General features: G+C 44.8%; 1 long non-coding RNA gene across 1 annotated transcript in view; it reads left to right on the forward strand.

The window, feature by feature from the left end:
• Positions 1-15,485: 15,485 nt before the first annotated feature.
• The window catches only part of LOC309622608, a 35,598-nt gene continuing 33,063 nt past the window's right edge, over positions 15,486-18,020 (forward strand). The window contains exon 1 of the long non-coding RNA XR_014241024.1: positions 15,486-17,981. This is a non-coding gene — a long non-coding RNA (uncharacterized lncRNA). The remainder of the gene's footprint in view (positions 17,982-18,020) is intronic.

The raw sequence follows: 18,020 nt of genomic DNA on the forward strand, positions 1-18,020 counted from the left end.
CAAATCAGTAGAGAAGCATTTATTTGATGATCCACTGAGACACCTGTCAATCATTTAGAAAATCGCTGTTAGATCCCTGTCTCACACCACACACAGACATAAATTTCAGACAGATTGAAAAGCTAAATGCAAAAAACAAAATTTTAAAAAGAGAATGAGATATTATCTATATGTACTGACTTTGAAAAAGGCCTGTAAAATATTTTTAGGTGAAAAAAGAAAATGGTAGTATAATATAATTAGTGTGATTCCATTTTTTCAAGTAAAAATATATGTGAGTTTGTGTGTGTTGTGTGTGTAATGAAAAGGGTCTGGAACATGCACCAAATTGTTTATATCAGTGACTAGATTTTCATAGTGGTGATAACAGAGGGGATTATATTTCTCAAAAATGTGGCAAAATTATGGATGATTATTACTTTCATTTTTTCCTTTTTTTTTCATTTTTCAAATAAAAAATGTCAAAAGAGGGGCTTCCCTGGTGGCGCAGTGGTTGAGAATCTGCCTGCCAATGCAGGGGACACGGGTTCGAGCCCTGGTCTGGGAAGATCCCACATGCCACGGAGCAACTAGGCCCGTGAGCCACAACTACTGAGCCTGCGCGTCTGGAGCCTGTGCTCCGCAACAAGAGAGGCCGCAATTGTGAGAGGCCCGCGCACCGGGATGAAGAGTGGCCCCCGCTTGCCGCAACTAGAGAAAGCCCTCGTAGAGAAACAAAGACCCAACACAGCCAAAAATAAATTAATTAATTAATTTTTTAAAAAATGTCAAAAGGAAAAATTTTAAATATTTTAAAGTAAACTTTTAATCTTAACCTTTAAATCTATCCATCTTTTACCAGGGAATTTGTAAAAACTGTGTTTATACATAAAGCCTACAAGAATAAGTGCATACATTTATATCTGCTAAAGCTTCTTTGATCTTTAATTTTTTAAAAAACTTTATTGAGCCTTTCTAAATAGGAAATGTTCTCTTTAAGTAACATTTATTGAATGATTATAATGTGCAGTTCATAGAGCTAGTTATAGCATGTAATTTGTCATAACACTCTGGGCTCAATATGGCAAATTTTCTACAGAAAATTGCAAGCCAAATTAAAAGAGGAAAATACTCCTTCTAGATTATGATATGAAATGACTTCAGAACTCAAAGACAATAATGGCAATTTTTAAATTGACTCCTGTACTGTAGAGAAACTGAAAAAATGGAGATTAAAAAAAAATAGCATCCCTATATATTATCAACGGTAAGAACTGCAAAGGAAAAGATGCATTGGGAGAAATTTTTCTGGAAGCATTTAATTAAAAATAAATCCTGCTTGCCCCAATCGTTTTTAAGCCCCAATAGTAAGATGTTTTTTCTCTTTCTCTGTAGGGTACAAAGCAGATCAACAAAATCAAATTGAAAGCAATAGAGAAAAAAAAAAAGAGAGAATTAGAGTTTTTACATTATCTTGGAAAACCCGCATGGATATTTGAGACCTTGAGAAGCATCAAGTCTACATCTTGACCTCCATATCCCACTTCAAAGTCCTTTCCATCTCTTGCCATCATTTACTCAAAGGCTGATTGCATGCCGGCTCTTTGCTAGGCACTGGACACTGGGTATGTGACAACCTCAAGCTGCTGTTAGCAGAGGGAGTGGGAGAGATGGGTAAGCCAACAGGCAATTACAATGCAGAACTCAAATGCCAGCCTGCAGGTGCGTGCAGAGTGTGAGGAAGTCTGGAGCTCAGACTGCTTCCCACAGATGTCCATTGTCTCCCCAAAGAGAAGCCACAGGAAGGAAGAGAAGAGCAACAAAATCTAAAAGCATTTTCACTTGTGACTGCAAAGTGAATGCCCTGTTAAAATCACTCAGACAGGAAATTGTGAAATGGACGTGAGGGTGAGTAAAGGAGCCGGAGCCAGGCTGTGTAGACCAAGGTAGAAGGTCCTTAGTGGGCTGGCCAGGACCCGTGCCCCCAGCCCCCTCCCCTCCCCTTCTCACCTGGCCCCCGGTCCCTGTCCTTCCTGGTGCTGCTGTCATCCTGCTGCCCCTTGTCCTGCTGCCTCCGGAGAGGCTGCTGTAGACTGTTCACAGCTGTGCTCTTCCGGAGACGCCCCTGCACACCCCATCTCCACTCCCTCCCTCCCCCGCTGCTCCCTCCACTCAGCTCTCAAGGGAGGGGGCAATTCTCCCCGCCCCCCGGGGGTTTTCTATGCCCAGCCCTGCCCCGCCCTTCACTCTACACACACAACAAATGTCCAGGCAGTGACATCTAAGGAATCTACACATAACCGCCAGAGATAATGGATGTGTACAATTCAGGGAACAGCTTCCAGTAAGTGCCAAGACTCAGATCCCCCCTCAGCGTCCCTTACATCCCTCTCCCTCGCAGGGCCCAGCCTCTGCCATTGTGGCAGGGAAGTGCTCCAGGCCTCTCCCGCCTCAGAGCCCAGGGAGGCCGGATCCTCTCTTATTTTGCCTCTGACTGCCCAAAGAGAGGGCAAACCATCCGTGAACCATCCGTCCTGCTCCACACCTGATGTCCCAGGGTAATTATTGGTAGGTCCCCTTCCACTCCCCAGACAGCCTTAGTTTGGATGTTAAGTTTCATAGTCACCTTGACTAGGAATAATCTACTCTAAGACTGACAGTGAGAATACCCATTCCTTTCCAGAAAAGCCCATCCCCAGAACCAAGGGAATGATCAGGCCCTGTGGGACCGGACAACAGTCAGACTCCAATTGCCTGCAAGTAGTACATTTACCAAAATCTGGCTCATTCAGTCTTACATATCATGCGTGGGACATCAGCCATCCTATCCAGGTTTGCATTATGACAAGATCAATACTGTCCCTTTCCAGTCACCCTTCCAGTGAGAGGTGAGCTAGGCTAATTAGGAGTCCAAATGAACTTTCAAGTCTGGCCTTGTTACAGGCCAGTCAGACTACAAGCCACTTGTCCATAGGATGGTTCACCCAGCACGGTTCACCTTCAATGGCAGGACCTCCGGATGTAGGAGGACTAAGAAATTTTAGCAGATATACAAGCACCTAAATATACAAATAAACCACGCACTTATCTACTAACTCTGTTGGGAGATGGAGACAAATATCAGCTCAGAAGTGAAAAATCTTTCTGTCTGCAACATTTGGTGTGAACGGCAATATCCAAAGGCTATCTATCTGATCAGCAAGCTTATGCTGTTTGCAGGAAGGTGATGCAGATCAGATCAGAGAGGAAATTGGGCCTTTGCAAGCCATTCACCATCAGACCCAATCAAATGGAGTCAGGATGTGACAGGAAGAAGCTGTAAAAGAGCAGGCCCAGGTACCTGGCTGGTCTGGGGTCTACTCACCATGTTTTTTCCCCTTACTACTCATTTCAATGTTTATACAGCAAGTGTTGATTCTACTCCTGCTTTCGAAGCCTCCTAGCACATGAGATGATTGTCACACAAGGAACATTGATTATGTCTGGGCTGCTCAAGTGTCTCACAGACTGTGAGTGGCTGAGTTTTCACCACTACCCGGCACTCAGCTCACGCCAGGTTTAATAACTGTAACGCCAGCCTAGAGTGGCATACAGCTATCCTGTGGGCATGAAACACTCCAACTTTCCCCGTATGTCTAAATCTGTATGGAGTTTCTCATTTTCTAAATTGAGTCAGAAAATTTAGACCTGAATTCTAATTCTAGCTTCTCCTCTAAATAGCTCACATCTACTCCCGCGGCCTCAGGATCCTCAAGTGGAAAATATAACGGTTGGCCTAGGAAGCCACTAACGTCCCTTCCTGCTCTGTCATTCTGTGGGACTGCACTTCTGGTGCCGGTTGTCATCTGGTTGTTGGACCTCAAAAAACATTCTCCGGGCCTCAGTTTCCTCATTTGTTAAAGTGGTGCCAATACAGTGAGCGCCTCACAGGAAGTTGCGGGCTTTAAGTGGGACAGTGTACAGGGCAACATGCAGGAAATGAATGCATACAGTAGGAACTCAATAAATGTTAGTTTACACTCTCCCAGATTCTCCATCTGTGAAAGCTGAATGATACCTGCCAGTCTATCCTGTGAAAATTTAAATGAGCTATGGAGAAAGATGGAAGGTGCTTGGAATTAAGAAAAGCATATGCAAAAAAGAAAAGCATATGCAAATGGAAGGAATTATTATTATGCAAATACGGACGGAAATCAGTTTCAGAGCAGTAGCAGATTTGATGTGCCTGATTAATTTGTTAAACAAACTAAAAGCATAAATATCTGAAAACTAAAAACCATCTGCTTAAAGCCCTGGGTTCATCTCAGATGAGACTGAAAGACAGAGGGCAAAGGAGGAAGCTCAGAAGGTTCCAGGGCTTCTAAGGCCCTGAAGCCAGGCCAGGAGGGAAGCTGAGGTGGGGGTGATGGTGACAGAGTGACTGTTGAGGGAGAGGAGGTGCCAAGGCCAAGGGACACCTGGGCACAGAAGTGATGACGGCTGAAGCAGAGGGGTGGCTGCGGAACTGCTCACTGTGGCTTATGGAGCACTTTGGCTCTTGTTAACATGAGGAAATTTAGCTTCCCTTGTTAGGAAAAAGGGCGAGACATCTTACCTAGGAGCGGAATCACCACAAGAAACAGTGTGCCTGCTTCAGCTGAGAGGGCTTGCGGACACTGAGCTCTCAGGCCCGTAGGCAGTGGGTCTTCTCCTGGGTCTGTTCAGACGGAAGCAGAAGCTGTGGGCTGCTCAGAGAGATACAAAGCTCTGGGCAGGAATCTGGGCTTAGCTGTAGGGTATTGTTTTTACCACTTTATTTTGAAAAAAATCTCAAACATACAGCACAGCTGAAAGCACTTTCCAGGGAACACTGGCATAATCCCACCTGGATTCTATCTTGATTGTTTTGCTATACTACTTTCTTGATCACATCTATCCCTCTATCCATCCATTACTCCATGTTAATTTTGGTGCATTTCAAAGTGACCTACAGGCCTCCATACCCTTCCCCCTAAATACTTCAGCATGCATATTATTAACTGGAGCTCAATATTTTTTTTTACAGATCTTTCCTTCTGATATAAAATTTACATACTATGAAATGCACAAATACTAAGAGAATAGGTGCTGTGTTTTGACAAATGCCTGCACCTGGGTGACCCAAACCCCTATCAAGATGTAGGACACCCAGTCACCCCAAGTTGGCTACAGATTTGCTACATGACCTTGGACAAGACCCTGTTTACCTTTGATTTCAGCATGTCCCAAACTTTTCTGATCACAGAACTCTTTTTCCAAATTCCAAGTTCCAAAGTCTGTCTTAAACAATTCAGCCTACTAGATGGAATGTTAAATACCATTCAAGCCCCCATATTACAGTTGAAGAAATCTGAGAACTGGAGATGTTACTTATCCTAGATCCCTAAGCCGGTAGCACAGTTATGACAGGAAATTAAAATGTATTGAGCAACCTCTCCAAACCAGGAAATATATTAGGTGCTGGGTTGATGTAAAGATGAAATACGATTATATATGTGAAGTGCCTTGCATTACGTCTGGAGCAAGCGGACACCAAAAATCATTAGTGCTTTTCTCCTCTGTTCCATACTAACATTTTAATATATTCACATGGCTAAGATAGTAAATGCACATCCTTCACCTCAGTCCATTATAGTAAAAACCCATGAGGGAGGCAGGGGAGGCATTTTTATCCATGCTTTGCAGGAGATTATATAGCCTGTCCTGATCATCATTAGTAAATGATGGTGGTACCAGGACTTAAACTGAGTCTCCTGACCCTAAATAATTTCAGACAAGAGACTTAGGAGCTTTGTCTATGTTCTCCCAGGCCATCTGGGACTAGAGTGGAAGGGGAATTTGGAAATGCTAAGAAGGCTATATTTGGTTCCAAGTGACAGAAACCCAACTTGAACTCACTAAAGAAGAATTTAGTGGTTCTTATAATAGAAAGTCTCTCCCTCTCTCTTTCTCTCTCTCTCCCCCCACCCCCAAACCCTGTCTCCAATTTCCTCTTGCCTTGGCTCCATTCTCAGGCAACACCACCCTCACGGAGGTGGGATGGCCACCAGAAGGTCTTGGTTTACATTCACCCAGGTTAGCAATCTCAAAAGAAAAAGAGAACTTTCTTTTGTTATATCAGGCAAAAATCCAAGGATTGAGTTTTCTGAACTAACTTGTTTCATGTGCCCATTCTTGAAACAATTATTATTTTTTTAAAGAATGGAATCTATTGCCTGGCCACCATGGGTTACGGACTACTCCTATTACTGGGGGTAGGGTCGCTCTTCCCACAGCCTGAAAGAGAGGGAGGATGTGTCCTGCAGGAAAATCAACATGCTGTTATCAGAGGAAAGGGGAAATGGATGATAGATGCTGGGCAGCAAAATCTAGCCAAAAAAATGTTTAACAAAACTACTGGGCGGGGGCTTCCCTGGTGGCGCAGTGGTTAGGAATCCGCCTGCCAATGCAGGGGACACGGGTTCGAGCCCTGGGCCGGGAAGATCCCACATGCTGTGGAGCAGCTAAGCCCGTGCGCCACAACTACTGAGCCTGCGCTCTAGAGCCCGTGAGCCACAGCTACTGAAGCCCGCGTGCCTAGAGCCCATGCTCCGCAACAAGAGAAGCCACTGCAATGAGGCCCGTGCACCGCAACTAGAGAAAAGCCCGTGTGCAGCAACGAAGACCCGATGCAGCCAAAAATAAATAAATAAATTTATTTTTTAAAAAAACAAAAAAAAAACAACTACTGGGTGACCAGGATCAACTTACATTGTTGAGAGTGGGTTAATCAGAGCTCTCCTGGAACTATCCAAGCCCAGGCTTTAGAGATTTTCATGGAGGTTTCACTATGTAGGCACAACTGATCAAATCATGGGCTACTGGTGATTGAACTCAATTTCTAACCTCTCACCCTCCCCCGAAGAATGTATGGGCAGGGGCTGACAGTTCCAACCCTCTCATCACCTGTTTGGTCTTTCTGGCCACTAGCCCCATCCTGAAACTATCTAGGACCCCCCTCATGGCTCAAGAGTCAACCCATCAGCATAAACTTAGGTAAGGTTGAAAAGAGCTCATTATGAATAACAAAAAACACTCCTAACACAAGGTCCAGTGGAAGCTCTTGTCAACTAAGAAAATGCTGAACACTTCCCCATTCCATAATTTAATAAAGCGTTCAGAGTTAAAAGGTCAATGCATTCATGTATTGTGCTTTCCAGGAACTTCACCTGATTTCTCATAGAAATCTTCAGTGCTTAAGCCCAGGGATGCAACAGATGTATGAGGTCCACTCTAAACCCTCCCCAGGAAGGTCCCCAAGCAACTCTGGTCGGTTCCCCCTTCCCCAAAGAGGCCAGGGGCTGTGTCCTGCCCCACTGCAGCACTCCCTTACTTCCCTCAGAGATTTTCAGGCATCAGTGAAATTATAAAAACACTTTTCTCCTGCTGAGGGTGGGGGGTTGGTTTTGTTTTCCAAGGGAATCCCTATAATTGTCGGCATTTTGAATGCCAGGCCTCGAGGGCAATATTTCTGCTCATAGGAGCCGCCTCATCGTCATCATTCCTACTGTGAGAGGGTATGAGAGGTAGGATGTGAAAAGGGATTTGCCCACAGCTTCTCTTTTTCTAAGCACAGATGACAGAAATAAGAAAAATCGTGGCAAAGATTGGAAGAGGTCAGCAAAGTGCCTCTGGACCCCAGCCTTCATTTTGGCTCCCTCCCCTATAGTCCTTCCTTTCTCCTTCGACAGGTTCCCACCAGCTTCCTCCTTTCTGCCCCACAGGAAGGAGACAGGGAAAGGAAGGACAGAGAGAAGACAGAGCCCAGGGAAGCTTGGCACCGTGGAGCCAAAGGAAATCCAGGAATTGAGGAGTGAGAACCAGGACGAGAGACTTTTGAGTGAGTTGATGTTGATATCGATCAAACATGAAAATGGGGGAATTCCCTGGTGGTCCAGTGCTTAGGACTCGGTGGTTTCACTGCGGTGGCCCAGGTTCAATCCCTGTCCAGGGAACTAAGATCCCGCGAGCCGCACAGCATGGCCAAAAAAAAAAAACATGAAAAGGGGATCAGAGACAATTACTGAAAAACAAATTACAGATTCTTCAAAACTCACTAAGTGGGAAGAGAAGAACCCAAAATGCAGCTTAGCCAGATACGATTGATACTAATTAGAAAGTCATCCTGTTCTCTAATCCCAACATAGACTCAAATTGGTCTTGATATCACTGTACCATCCCAACCACCATCACCTGGACTCCACATCAACCCTTGTTCCATCTCTTTCAGTCTTTCTAATGACAGCCAGAGGGCACTTCTTAAAACACAAATTGAGTCATGTAACTCCCGTGCTTAAATGTTTCAACTGTTTCCAAGTCTACTTAGAATCAAATCCAAAATCCTTATCATGACTTAAAAAGCTCCACATCATCTAGCCTCTACCAACTCATATCTTATTGCTCTCCCTCCTTCCACTGAGCACTGGCCACCAAACTTTCAGTTTCTCAAGATACCAGGAAACTACCCCAAGACCTTGACTCATGCTGTTACTGCTTCCCGGAAAACTTTCCTGCTCTCCTCCACACCAGCTCCCGTTCACTGATAAGACCTCAGAGTTCTCTGTTAAATGCCCCCATCTCAATCTCAATTAGGTTCCCCATGTTGTAATGGCTATCAAATAAAGTCAAAGTGTAAATGGAGAATAGCTTAGAACTCTATTAATATATTCTGGAAAAGATATATCAATTTGTAGATATGAAAGGATTCAATTGGTTGGTGGGAAACACTAGTCCTAGGATACGTAGACAGTTTAGCCTGGACGCATTAACTTACTTAAATTCTTCAAGTTCCACCAAATTTTTTTCCATTTTCCCATTCATTCACCTGATCCCCGTGGGGGAGACATAGCATCAAAGAAGTTGAGAGTGGGGAAGAATGGTATGTAACAAGAAGTACACTGAGACAGGGACAGGAAATCTGGACTCCATTCCCCTCTCTGCCAGCAATTAGTGTAAATTGGGGCAAGTCAAATCTGCACTCTGGGCCTTAGTCTCCTAAACTCTGATAATAATCTCTAAGATTCCTTCTAGCTTTTGTTTTTCAAGATACTAGGCTATCTGGATTAAATCCCCCCTTAAGCCAATAATTTCTCCTAAAGTGCTCTAATGTAACCATGCTCCTCTTAGCTTAGACACATGAGTGATATAGAACTCTGCTTCCCAAGGCATTCTCTCCTTCTTTGTCGACCTGTGGTCTTAGAATCTGCCTCTCTGTAATTTCCTCTCATTAATCTTTGTGCACCAGAATAATCCAGAACAAGAGAATTTATCTGGCCCCATGACAGTGTTTAAAATTTAAAGATATTATCCTGACCTCCATTTTCCAGGTTAAACCTCTCCACTTCCTTTCACTCTGTATATAAATGCTTTCCAGACACCTCAACAACCTTCTTGCCTATACCGGTCCTCTCTAGTTTATGAATGTCCATCTTAACATCTAGTTCCCGAAACTAAATTGTACATCCTTGCTGTGATCTCAGCAGATAGCTCTAAGCGTATCATCAGTGATCCAGGAAGAATACTTCTCCAAGTATTTTGGTTTGATTAGCAGCAAAACAAAAGCAAGCATTGGCTATCGATATGGCTGTTGATTTGTTGTTTAAACCATCTACATTATACTACTGCTTTTCATAGTAGTGGTTCCAGCTGAGCCTGAACTGGGATTCAGAGGCTGAGATTATCTGATGAACTGGTACTAATGGTGACCCATAGGCAGTGACCATTCTGCATGAGGTGATTTTTCTTTTTTTTTTTTAAATTTGCCACGATCTCCACTTTAATTTTTTTTATTTTTAAATGCTATTCTTGTCTGCTTACATTCTTTTTATGTATGTATGTATGTATGGCTGTGTTGGGTCTTCGTTTCTGTGCGAGGGCTTTCTCTAGTTGTGGCAAGTGGGGGCCACTCTTCATCGCGGTGCGCGGGCCTCTCACTATCGCTGGCCCCTCCTTGCCGAGCACAGGCTCCAGATGCGCAGGCTCAGTAATTGTGGCTCACGGGCCCAGTTGCTCCGCGGCATGTGGGATCTTCCCAGACCAGGGCTCGAACCCGCGTCCCCTGCATTGGCAGGCAGATTCTCAACCACTGTGCCACCAGGGAAGCCCATGCATGAGGTAATTTTCATGGAGGAAATAGCTTGTGGAGAGGACTTGGTGCCAGAGTGCCTGGATGAAAATGAGAAGTGAGGATATAGGTGTCTATCAAAATTGTGGCCTTCATGATGTCTTAGATCTATGGAGAGTCGGGCTGGAAATGATACTAAGGTATACACAAGAGAGTGTCAGAGATTGGGGGAGGTGGCACTCCTCATTTCTGGTCATGACCTAGAGGAGTCTGATGTGGTGAATACTGAAGGAAACATGGCCCTTTCATTGTCTGTCTCTGGGAGGGAACTTGGGGTTCCCTTGGAACACCCCAGCAGGCAGTAAGCAACAGACAACAGTGGGGGAGGGGAACCTGCTCCTTGGGTAGCATGTGGCAACCTTCTGAGGAACCCAAGAAAAGCTTAAGGGCACTTTGAAGGTGAACTGGAATCTGGTCTCAGGCACTGCCAGGGAAATCTGAGCTAGGGAAGTTGCGTTACTACTGGTAATGAGAGCTCACTGGGACTAATAAACTGATGAAGCAAAGGAAATTTGGGTTCTCTTAATATTAACAATTGATGCAATCTCTTTCAATGTTAATGTAAATCTAGAGCATCCAAGACTTCTGTGAAAAACTCCCATGTGATGCCATATCTGCTGGTTTACATACTATACTTTGAGCAACAAGAAATTAGAATATATGGCCACAGATCCTCTAAAAAAGTAGTAACAAAGAAGTCTCCTGAACTTGTAGTATAATAAGTTGGCGTCATTGCTCTTAGCTGAGTTTCCATCTTTCTAAATCCTCTGACACTTTTTCCTAGTTGCTAAGAATGAACCTCTGCTCCCAACATTTTTGCCATCTTTGTGTGGTCCCTGAAAATAAAGAGAGAAAACCCACGTGCAAAAGAAATGCCTGGGAATCGAAGCTATCTGCTTTGGGGAATGGAAAAATCAGATTTTCTTAAGGACATATTAAAATTAATCCTAGAAACAGATCTTGAACTTTTGTTATATTTGAACCGATATGTGATTTTCCAGAATGACGAGTAAATGAGAGAAGTGAGAAAAATAAGTCATTTTGATATGATTTCCTCACTTCTTTAATCCCAATATAAACTGTTTAGAGTTCTGTAGAGACTTCACCCACATAAAATCAAAACAAATGCTTACAGGAGGCTCCCTGGTGAGCTTCTAGATCTCGAGATCATTTTGGCCCGAGGGTGGTGCAGAAGCCAGATGGGTAGGTGAGGAGCAGAAAGAACAGGAAGTGACCTCACCCTGAATGACAGGCCCTGCTCTCATTCAGCCCCCAGCCCAAGTGGCTCATTTCTCTTCCTTTAAACAGAGTCAGAGGATCTTCACTACTGTCCTCATGCATCACACTCCAAATCTCACACAGAAAACCCTTTCTAACAACCAGCCTAAAACACAAGACAGGCCCTCAGGGATCAGGATACCAGCAGAAGCTACATCACACTCAGGTACAGAGGGGTCTGCAGACACACCCTTTGCCACTGGAAGATGGCATCTCAGAGGAAGACCACCCCAACTCAGGCTTGACCTTCAGAGCAAGCTCTGTGGCTGCCCTTCTTCTTGTGCCTGCTACCATCTAGAAGTCCTGGGGCCTCAGCTCTCCAGCAGCAGTACTTTGGTGACTTTGCCCACTCAGGCTCGAGTAACATTTCTTCTGACAGTGTGTGAAGAGTAGACTTTTTACACCGCACTTCTCCTCCAACAGAGGCTCTCTGAGCATAAGAATACTAACTTCAGAAGCCAAAGTGACAACCAGCGGGCTTCTTTCCATGGGCCGGGCCCCAGCAAGTCACAGATGAGGGAACACGCACCTTGCAAATGGACGGCAGGAAAGCAGCTGCCTCGGGTAAAACGTAGCCGGGTAGGTGTCTAAACTTGGATGGGTGACTGATAAAGACATTTATTCTGCCCTTTGGTTTCAGCCTGCCAGCCAAGTGGTTGCTTTTCATATCTCCTTCCATTTATTGATCTTTTAGTCCTCACCTTTTTAAAAAATGAGGAAGCTTATGGCAAAAGCCAAAAATCCAACAGACCCTTTAAAACCAAAATAGAAGAACCAGGGCCTGGATTGGAAAACCAGGAAAGCACTGTATAATATAGTCTTAAGCTACAGACAATCATTGTAATCATCTCCCAAATCAGCTCCGTGCTCCTGATAGCCAAGGCAAAAAAGGAAAACTATTAAGTTTTAAATTCTTACCTAATAAAAGGAAACATACTTGTTTATTAACAGAAACAAAAATTCTCCTGTCTCTAAACTCTAAGGTGACCCTTCCAGATCTTGGGTTTTCCCAATTTGATTAAATCACAGTCAGGGCTGACCTACTGTTCCTGGGAACTGATTCTGCCAACACTGGAGAGTCAGAAGGCCACTGTCTTGTTTCTGGACTTTTATGTACACCTCTATGCAGGGAATATGTGATGATGTTATAACGTATAGAGTTATACTTCTGAAATACAGATGAATTATTGAACTTGAACTGTCAAACAACTCTAAAAATTGATATCTCTTAAAATAACAATTATTTTCATATTAGAGTCCCAACATCGTATGGTGGGAGGGTCCATGTATGCTAACTGTGGGGGAGGGGATGCTCATCTCCTGAAATCCTGCCCCCCTGTTTCTTTTCTTTTTAACCTGACATATAACAGTGCTTGTTTGTCTGCTTGTTGTTTACGTTTTCAAAACCTGGTGTGTGATCATTTACATATATACATAACATAAAAATTACCATTTTAACCATTTTTAAGTGCACAGTTCTGTAGCATCAAGTACACTCATCTTTTTTCCCATTTCTGCAACCCAACCTCCACTCTTAGCCCTTCCTATAAAGAGAAAATCTACAGACATTGTTATTTTTCTTGGGGCTTTACGTCTCTTTACCTCTTTTTTTTTTTTTAATGAATTTATTTATTTTTTTTGGCTGCGTTGGGTCTTTGTTGCTGCGCACGGGCTTTTCTCTAGTTGTGGCGAGCGGGGGCTACTCTTCGTTGCGGTGCGCGGGCTTCTCACTGCGGTGGCTTCTCTTGTTGCGGAGCACAGGCTCTAGGCCTGTGGGCTTCAGTAGTTGTGGCTCACGGGCTCTAGAGTGCAGGCTCAGTAGTTGTGGCGCACAGGCTTAGTTGCTCCGCGGCATGTGGGATCTTCCCAGACCAGGGCTCGAACCTGTGTCCCCTGCAGTGGCAGGCGGAGCCACCAGGGAAGTCCCTCTTTACCTCTTAACAAGAGGTACATCTCAAGAGGTAAGGTTTATCATAAAGAAGTGCATGAAGGATTTTCAGCGAAGAGAGACGAGGCAAAGAACTCCGTGCAAGCAGGCCTTTCTACTGTCCTTAATATAATCTTTTCTTTCCCCTCTGCTCTCTTAGGGGTGGAATGGAAGGAGCATGCGATGTACAGTGACTCCTCCGCCGTGTGTTAGTTGCATAAGCTTTCAGCTGGTATTTTTTTGCCTTGATGTCTTCATCCGTAAAATGGGGACAGTAATACTGATATCAGTGTTGCTGTGTAATTTAAATGAGGTAATACGTATCAAGAGGGAACTTAAAAATTACTATGCACAAATTGGTTATCACTCACATGAGATTCTGGTCCTCATTAATAGGCTGCAAGCTCCTTGAGGGCAGGGTCTGGGTCCTGTTCATGGCTCTGCTGAGCCCGCAGCCCGAGCACATGGTTGGCATCGAGCAGATATTCGTTAAATGTGTGGAGGGGCAAGATGTCTCCATTTTTCTGGAAGTTCTTACTCTATCCAGGACAATGAGAAGTGAAACCACAAAGAAGATGGAAATAGATGGCAAAAGAAAGCGAGTCTGTGTGGTTGGCTGAACCCCGGGAGCAGCCTAGAGGAATTATCATTAGTACCTGAAAACTGCTGTTCAAGTGACAGCACTCGTAAACCGACACAACCTTCCTGCAACTGTGCGAAGGGCATAAAAACCTTAAAACCAGCACAATTTCTGTCAAAATTCCAAGTCAAGGGAGTTATGTGAAATATTCACAGATGTATACAAACACAACCTGTACCTGTAAGGATGTTACATACAGAAAAACCAGAAACCACCTTCTCATCCAACAGCAGGGACATGCAAATAAATTATGTATATCCAGACAATACGACACTGTTGGAGCTCAGAGCAGGTCGCCCCAAGATATCCCACAATGGTATATTGATGATTTTGAATTAAAGTTACTTCAGAAACAGCCATTGGGGGTGGGGGGACGATATTAAAAAAAAAAAAAAAACACTCTGACGCCTCTCTTTCCCCCTGAAAGGGGGAAATAACTCTCCCCTGTGAAAGTATCCTCCCTATACCAGGAGGATAGAAAGCATCCTTATCACCAGAGTTTGGGAATTCAAGGCTAAGAAAGCTGTATAAACAGACTGTGTTGCTTCTCCATTAGTCTGCTACCCCAAGCACAAGCCCCTTGGTTAACTCTTCACAAATAATTGTTTCTTTGTCTAAAAATAATATATAAACAGCCTGCTTTGGTCACTTTGGGGGAGAGGGGTCCCATTTCTATGAGACCTTTGTGCATATGAATTAAATTGGTTTTTTTCTCCTGCTCATCGGTCTTGTGTCAATTTAATTATCAGACCAGCCAAAAGAACTCAAGACAGGTAAGGAGGAAATTTCCACCTCCTGGACCACACAATGCAGCCAACCTTTAAAATGACTGTATCAAAGTGTATTAACAAAGAAAGGTATCTAGATCATACTCAAAGAAAAAGAAGATTGCCAAGCAACAAACACAAAAAGAGAAAGATGTATGTTACAAAATGCTAACAAAGATGACCTCTGGGCTTATTCTTACTTCTTCATTTTGTTTTTCTGAATTTTCTACTGTTTCTAAAATAAGCATGGATTCTTTGTGTAATTTTAAGGAGACAGTCCAACAACAACAGAAGAAGAAAGAAAACAGTCTCAAACAGGCTTCAAGGAATTTGGGAGGCTTGGGAAGCACAGTAAAAAGTCCCCAAGAACAAAGCCCTGGATTTAACTACCAGTGAGGTGACTCGCAGGGGGAGGTGGGGCCTACGAGATGCCAAAGCAACTGGTCAGTTGACTAGTTTTCGTCCAGTGAGTCACCTGGTTGAGGAAAACGCCAGCAATCTCTGCCGGCAGCCTCCCCAGCCTCGCCCGCCACAGTGGCCTTCCACCAGCCTCACCTAGAAACCCACCATCAGCCTCACTTCCTTTCTCCCGCATTTGAGGTCTGGGCATCTGCATGAAGCAAAGTGAGGAAACATCCGTGCTCTGGGTCACTCCTCCAAGCCCTGGCGGGAGACCCCCTGCCCCTCCCTCCCTCCCTTCTCCCACAGGACGAGCTGAGCCGGGAGACTTCAGGCAGCCACTCATAGCCAGTGCCTCCCACACCAGGACTCAGGCTGGGGCCCAGCGCAGAGGGGCTGCTGGGAATCAACGCAGGGACAAGGAGTTTCCTCCTGCCTGGTAAACCCTTGGAACAATCTGATGACTCGATTTTTTAACTCTGTTCCACACACAAAAAAAAAAGTGCTCCTGCAGCAAGAGCAGTCAAGGAAGTATCAGTTCTGTTTTCTTTCGTTTTTTTGGTTTTTTGCAGTTGCTACATTTTCCGGTTGAAAACTGCTTGAGTATCCATAATGTCGTCTCCGCTTCGCCTCTCTAGCTTTCTTGCTTTACGGAGAGCCCTGAAACTCGCCATGCCTCTAGAGCATACAAACTTGTTCAAAAGTTGTTCAAAAATCCCTACCACTATAGTAGTGAAACTACTGAAAATTCTCTGTTCTTTCTCTGAAAATGCCTTCCTGTTGCCGAATCTCCAACAACCTCCAAGCTCAGAACGTGCCCAAATCACCCCAGTCTGTCCAGAGGGTCTGGAATGCTGGGCATTTCCAGGAAAGACCTAGCACCAGATTTCCCCAAGAACAAAGGCCCTTTGGTGCAACCATTTCACTGGGCTCAGAGTGCTGTTGTATAAAGTTCTGGGGAACCAGGCTCAGTTCCTTCTAAGCACAGAGTCGCTGTTCTGAGGACAAGTCCAAAGCCAAGGTTTTCAAGACTACATGTTGGGCCCCGTCTTGCTCTCCTACACTCTAAGGGAGAAAGGGAGGAAAACAAGGAAGAACTAGAGCACTTGTTGTTGTTTTAGGATGATAGTAGTTTTTTTTTTTCCTGGCAGGTGTGGGCTTAGAGCACAGGTTCAATAACGACATCAGGAAACCCCACATGTTGGGTGGATGAATCTGCTGGGACTCTCTGAGTTGCAACTGAGAAACATCCCCTTGCTCAGCAGGCATGGGCAAAGGGGAATTTATCGCCTCAGGGAAATGAACATTTCACGGGGGGCTCTGGCTGGATACCTAATTCAGACCAAATGATACCAGGAATCAATCTCTCTCTTGCTAACAATTCATCTAATTTCCTCTATGTTGCCTTCATGCTCAGCACACCATCATGTGGCACTCCCAAAGAATCCAGGCTTTCATTCAATTAGACTAAGGAAAGAGAGCTTCTCTCCTTTTGAATAGCCCCACATAAGCCCCAGGACTGGTTCACAATGGACTGACCTGCACGGCATGCTCTCTCTGCTTAAACAAATCAGGAAACTTGAAAAATGAAATAAGCTGATTGGCCAGGTTTGGCCCTCCGGAGCCCTGTTACTCCAAAGGAAAATTGAGGTGATGTTACCAGAAGAAGGAAAGGATGGAGGTCAGACAAGAACATGAAATGCCCTCGACAGGGGCACGTGGTGGTCTTGTGTAGCCAAGACTGCTTAGGGTACAAGCAGGGGCAGCTCACAGGTCAGCAGTTCCAAGGATCAGTCACGTCCGTGGCGCATAAGCGCAAAGGCCTTGGAGAGAATGGTGAATACATTTCAGAAGCAATCCACGCTTATGAGCTGAATCATCACAACTCCTAAATGGCAACCTGAATTCAGGGAAACTTAGAGACATGGGTGAGCCAATGAATTTCATGGAGAACACAGGACTTGAACCAAGTCTTTTTTTTTTTTTTTTTTTTAAAGGAATTCCTTTATTTTTATTTTATTTTTTTAAATTAATTAATTAATTTATTTATTTTTGGCTGTGTTGGGTCTTCGTTTCTGTGCGAGGGCTTTCTCTAGTTGCGGCGAGCGGGGGCCACTCTTCATCGCGGTGCGCAGGCCTCTCACTATCGCGGCCTCTCTTGTTGCGGAGCACAGGCTCCAGACGCGCAGGCTCAGTAGTTATGGCTCACGGGCCTAGTTGCTCCGCGGCACGTGGGATCTTCCCAGACCACGGCTCGAACCCGTGTCCCCTGCATTGGCAGGCAGACTCTCAACCACTGCGCCACCAGGGAAGCCCTGAACCAAGTCTTGAAGAATGCGCAGGACTGGATGGAAAGATGGGCTGGGGTAGCAGCAGGAACTATGCAGTTCTGCATGGATAAAGGCTAGGAGTCTGGCACAAGTGTGAGAACCGTGGCAGAGAGGAAGGGCCACGGCTTCCGAGGGCAATCAGCCCCTAGGAGAGGGGGAGACACACGGGCAAGAATGGATGGGAATTTGAGGGACCAGATGAACGCTCCATCACTGAGAGTAGTGACTGACTCTCGTTCTGTCCTCTTCCTTTTCTGTCTGTCTCTGATGTTTCAACATTGTCAATATTTTGATTCTACCTTGGGCTAAATACAGGTTTTTCTGTATTGCATTCTAATTGTTTAAGGAGCAGAGCCACATGCAGGAAAGCATTCCCAACAGGATGCCAGTACACAGTGATCCAAAGCAGGCCCAGGGTCCTCGTGCTTTACCCTGTCATGTGCCTACTTGTCATCAAGATTTCAGGGCTGCCAGGAGACAGGTGCACAGTAGCAGACTTAAGCCATCCTGTTACTAGGAG

Source organism: Balaenoptera borealis (genome assembly GCF_965194805.1).
Source record: "Balaenoptera borealis genome assembly, chromosome: 2".
NCBI lineage: Eukaryota > Metazoa > Chordata > Mammalia > Artiodactyla > Balaenopteridae > Balaenoptera > Balaenoptera borealis.